This window comes from Cryptomeria japonica, chromosome 4 (genome assembly GCF_030272615.1).
Source record: "Cryptomeria japonica chromosome 4, Sugi_1.0, whole genome shotgun sequence".
In the NCBI taxonomy this organism is placed as follows: domain Eukaryota; kingdom Viridiplantae; phylum Streptophyta; class Pinopsida; order Cupressales; family Cupressaceae; genus Cryptomeria; species Cryptomeria japonica.
The window spans coordinates 474,480,275-474,486,274 of record NC_081408.1 but is presented as its reverse complement, the minus strand read 5'-3'; positions in this window follow the sequence as shown (position 1 = coordinate 474,486,274).

Sequence of the window (6,000 nt, the reverse complement as noted above, 5' to 3'; positions counted from 1 at the left end):
CTAATTATCATGATTAGCCACAAAGTCAACTCTTTGTCCTTTCATCCAGCCACTAGCTTTAAATGCTCTTTTTCTAGATGAATGTAAGATTTTTGAAATCTCACATTCCTCTAGGCATTTCCCTCTCCCAAGGAATTTTTAATTCCTTTTTATTCTTCTAATCCCCATAATATCCATTTTTGGAGAATTTTTAATTCCTCCAATGCATCTTGTAGAGTGTGGAGATACGAAATGCCTTTAAGGCATATTTCTTGGTTTCCACACCTTCTCTTGGACCTTGTGTGACCTCACAAGTAAATCTTAGCCCTTCATCTCGAATTCATCCTAGCCATCCGTTTTCCTCTCCTCTTCCTATAAAATAGGGTTCCATCCCTTCATTCAAAACATCTTAAAATCCAGTAAGTTTATGTTGCCCTTTTGAGCCCAGGAAATCATCTTGGCAACTTGATCATCTCATCCTTATCATTTGTGCACAATATTGGAGAGCCATCCACATCCAGCAATCAAAGGAGCACATCAAGTGGAGCATTATCAAGGGGCGCTTTCACTTCATCAAGCTCAATCCGAAGGAGAAGGTAAAATAGCAAGGTGAAATGGTCTTTTCATAATATTTTAGCATTCTGCATGTTTATTTTGTTATGTTTTGATCAGTTTACCTTTCAAATCTATTTTTCCCTCTTCAGTCATAAGTCAAGATTGAGATTTTCTTGCAAATGGAGGGTATGTGTGTCTTTGTGGTGTTTAGGGTCCTTCATAGCATGGTGGTGTCCTTAGGTTGGCCCATTGTGGGTCTAGGAGTCATGAAGAGAAACATTGGGAAAGTTGCTCAAAAGTTACAAAAGTTGCATGACAACTTTTAAAAGTTGTCAAGCAACTTTTCCACCAGGAGGCCAAAATCCTTAGTTTGGCATGGACAACCCTAATATGGGCACACAGACTGAGGCAAAGGTGGTATAAGTATTTGCAAACCCTAAATGCATGGGTTGGATGTCAAAGATTGTACGGCCCAAGCAAGAAAAGCTTGACTGTGATTGTTTGTTGGTTACCAGTCAGATTGAATGAAGTTACTGGGCAAGTAAATGGATTGAACTGCATGCAAAACTGTGTGAAATGTCTTCTATGGCATAAATACTTTCATTGTGAGTGATTAGTTTAGGTTTTTGTTTACCGGTTGAGTGTGTTTGTAAATAGTTTGTAATTTGCAGTCTCACTGTCCAGTTTTGGACTGGTTGTGCAAATGAAGTCATAACTCCATTGCCCATTGTGGAATCACCATGAAACCATGAGGAATGGAAGTGAAGACCCTGCACTATAATCCCATGCAAACAGGGCCCTTAAAATTGCAGGAAGGCCAAGCAAACACCCACTCCTAGGCGAGACTTGATAGTGCCCGGTTAGGAGAGGTCAAATTGCAGAGGTCTTGGAGAGCAAGGTTGGTCAGAGGAGAGTGCACCCTTTGGAGGAGGTGCAAAGGAGTGTGTGAAGCATAACTGGTGTGAAGGTGGAGCCTCCACCAATCCAAAACAAGGTGGCTAAAACACAAAACCTTCACTATGACCCAAGCAGACCCTAAAAACCCTCACAAAAACCCTTAAAAACCTTAAAATCCACCTAAGACAGTGTACGGACACTTGGAGGCCAAAAACCTAGAAAATCCATGACTCCTTGCCAAATTAATGGCAATCCATTTTGGGAGTTTGGGTTGTTTGTGCACCGTTTATGAGAGGGAGCTCTAGAAGACTGCTTAGGAGGCCTAATTGGTCCTAATCCTTGTAGCCCTATTTGAAGGCAAAAACACAAAAAGGTGAAATCGGTAAGGGGTTGAAGGCTTGAAACCTCTTAAGGGCACATGAATGGGTGGAAAGACCATGAATTAGACTTGATATGACCTTGCTAAGACCTTGGAAGGTGTGGAACAAGCCTAGCCCTTATTAGCCATAGTAAGGGGTTTTGAGTCTCATGAGTAGGTGAGACCTTAGGAGCAGCATTGCAACTCATTGGTGGGTGGATTGGGCAAGGTCAGGGGATTCCTCAAGAAAAGGAAGTCCTAGAGACCCTAGGGTGTGTAGAGAACACCAGGTGATCCAAGGAAAGGATCCAAGAGCATAGACTAGGCTAGTCTATCCCTAACCCCATCCCATCACCATCACCATCACATTACCATCACCATCACCATCACCATCACCATCACCATCACCATCATCATCATCATCATCATCATCATCATCACCACCACCACCACCACCACCACCACCATCATCTTCGTCATCATCATTACCACCATCACCATCACCATCACTGTCTACCCCAACTTTAATGACAATAATAATACCTCTAATTGAAATCTCAATCCGAGGTTTGGACATTCATATGGTAGAGTTTACTATTTTTATGGCTGGTGTTCATTTAGTTGTCAATCCAGGAACGTAAAACTTGAAATGGGTCTGCAATATATATGCACTATGCTCCTTAAATGATTATTCTACATTACTGCAGTGACTAACATTATGCAGAAAGGAAAGGGAGGAATGAAAATCATAAAAGGCTACATGAAAGCTTCACAAAACATTGCTGAAATGATCTAATGAAAATAATAGAAATCACACCGTTCTGTCTTGGCTGCAGGAACAATCAACGGATCTATTTCCAGTGGCTGCAGGAACAATCCAGTCACGAACTTCTACTGCAACTAAGTAAAAACTAACTTCAATAATCATAAACATAGGATCACTCACCAAGTGGGCCCCCTTGGATGAGTGATATCAAACTCTCAGCACAGAACTATTAATAGATGAGAATAACATATTCTTATTCATTTCTTCTTGAAAGATGATTACATATTCTAAAAGAGAAAATTCAGAATGCTTGACAAAAACTCTGCTCAATCCCTTTCCATTTTGTCTAACTCTCAGAAAAGAAGGAAGAGCTTATTATAAAGAAAAGATCAACTACAATGGACAACTACAGTTACGCCCAGAAGAAGAGGCGGACAATTTTTAGATGAAGGAGATAACTGAGAGCTTGGTTGCAGGAACTGTGGATCTGAAACCGAACCACAGTCTTTGCACGCCAAAGCGATATTTTGCGAATTCAATATGCACCAGAGTTAAACTCCCATGTTGAAGTACAACTGCTCCGATTATGCCATACATTGCACTCACTTGAATCTCTTTTAGTTTGACCTCCAGCTATCTGAACATGATTCTCTAGTCCTTAGGCGCGAAAGAAAATCCTCCACCGCAGCATCAATTATTAACTGCACTAAAACATAAACAATATACAAGGACATGCATATGTATCTTACTTAACTAATACATTCATTAACTAACATATGAAATCATCCTAAATAATCCGCATATCACAGGGACAAACCATTTGGCTGCAAGAATAAATTGGCATGGCTACAGGAATTAATCGACAAAGTTCAAACATGATTTCTTAAGTTCAGTTTTAAAATATGGACTACATATAGTCAATTCACAATATTTTACTATCACAATGCAACCCAGAAGATACCAAAAACCTAAGAGTCCTGATAAAAAATATGTCAAAACATCATCGACTTATCAATCACCATCACCATCACCATCACCATCACCATCACCATCATCATCATTGAGTAACTATCGATCGTGATCATCATCTACATCATCTTATACTTCTTTGGTATCTTCTTCTTCCATTACATTATACTTTATCGACCTTCCTCTTAGATCATGTCTAACAACAAATGTCCAACCCGGTTTATGTGGAACCTCTGAGTAAAATACCTGCTCACATTGGCTTGGAAGAACATAGGGCTCATCCCCAATTGGTTCAAACGACCTTGTATTAACCACTGTAAAACCATTATCATGTCCAATAATAGTTCTATCAGGATCATTTTTTATTCAATCGTAGTTTGTACCATTTGATGACGAACAAAACTAATTTGAAGGAATTAAAGTCACACTCAAGTATATCATCCAAAATGCCATAGTATCGATTTTGAGACTCTTGAGGATGTATGTCATTTTTTGATGAAATATTTGTCACCTCAAAGACAGCAGTTATCCTAAAATCACAAGTTTTTTTCATGTCATCCAACTTTTTGATGCAAAATTTATGACCATTGCAGCACATAGCATTGTGGTGTTTGACCTGCGATATGTCAAACATGTAAAAATTATTGCATTGTGAGTTGATAAACATATGGGTGATTAATAAATTTATACATACCTATTTATCTCTTAAACCATATACTAAATCAATTTCCCTTTGCGTAACATTGGAATCTCCATTACGATGAGCTTCTTTAACCAATGAAGCCACACCTTCCCATGGTAATGTGTGAGAAGAATGTTGACAATGTTCAATCCATACCGTTATCCAATCGAAATTGTTTGCAATATACAAATGTAGTTCATCCCACTCTCGACCAACTGTACAAAAAATAAATAGACGTCTTACAATCGATTTATTTTGAATATTAAGAATTAATTAACTACAATAACATCTTATAATTACCTCTCACTTTCCTCAATCTACCTTTCCCCGTCAAGTACTCCCCTTCAAATTTGTTAATGGGCTTGGGATCCTAAATGCATTCCACATGGATCTTTGTTGCAAACTTAGGAAGATATCCATAAATGTACACCATATATACCTCCACCATAGAACCCTCAAGATGTGTTCTTTGTCAAACCAAAGCCTTCAAAAATTTCAAGTGCCTCTCAGCCATCCACATTGACCTAGTGTGTACAAGTCCACACAATTCAATCTCCTCAACTTGGTGTATGAGGTAATGTTCTTGTGCATTGAAAAAAGTTGAAGGTAGACACTTTTGCATTTCACACATTAGATGAGGAATTTTTCTCTTCCAATATTTTATATCTTCTTTATAGGAGTTGAGAAAATACAACACCACAGGAGCCCAAATAATATCTGCAAGCTGAAAAAACTATTACAAGGAGAAGCAATGAAGCAAATCACAGAAGGAAAGAGTACACAGGGAAAATATGCTCCAAAAAATGAGAGCTCAATAATCTCAAAAATGTATTATCAATAATCCTTCTTCATACAATGAAAAGAAAGAACTCAACCTTTAATAGGTCAAGAAACCCTAAAAGGGAAAACCTAGGTTTGCACATAATAATTAATTAAAATAATTAATTATATGCACCTAAAGTTAGCTTAAGTGTAAACGAGATAAAGGGAACTTAAATAATTAAACAAATAATATTTAATTAATCAAGTAAATACCCGAATACTCTAACACCCCCCCTTAAGCTAGACTTAGGGAGAAGCTAAAACCTAGAACAACTATTGAAAGCAATAAAGATGGGTCTCGACAACAAGGCCTAATCAGGTACCCAAATACAATGAAATCTCTATGAAATGGAGAAATAGAGAAAACCACATGGGAACAAAACTCTACTCCAAAAAGAGATGGAAAAGAATATCACTAAAGCATGAAGAACCTACAAACTCTGTCAAAAAATAATTGCTGATCTGAAGAACCTCCACTGAACTAGAACATGACCAGGTAGAGAAGACTGTAATCTGCATGAGTGCCCTTAAATGACACTACTCAAATCAGAGGGCAAACAAGGCAAAAACAACTGAAATCAAAGATACAGATGGCATGAGAAACCAAAGCCTGAAGAGCTGATCAATCAAACCACGGAAGCATTAGAACCAACAGGATAAACCTCCCCATAATGCGAAAGTGGGAGAGGGACGGGAACACTGAAAAGGACAGCCAAAAAGAACTGCATGACGAAGAACCAAGAACATCAAAGGTGTTGAGACACATCATCATGAGGCGAATGTCATGGAAGGAACACTCACTTGACAAAGGAAGATGGCAAACAATAGGCAAACATCAACCCCCTCATGGCACTTGATCAACAGTCCATGTACAACAAGACACAAGATATGCAAGATTCCTAGTAAACAATGCATGATGACACTTTATCTCAGTGCATTTGTATATATACAATGCTACAATGATAAGAAGAT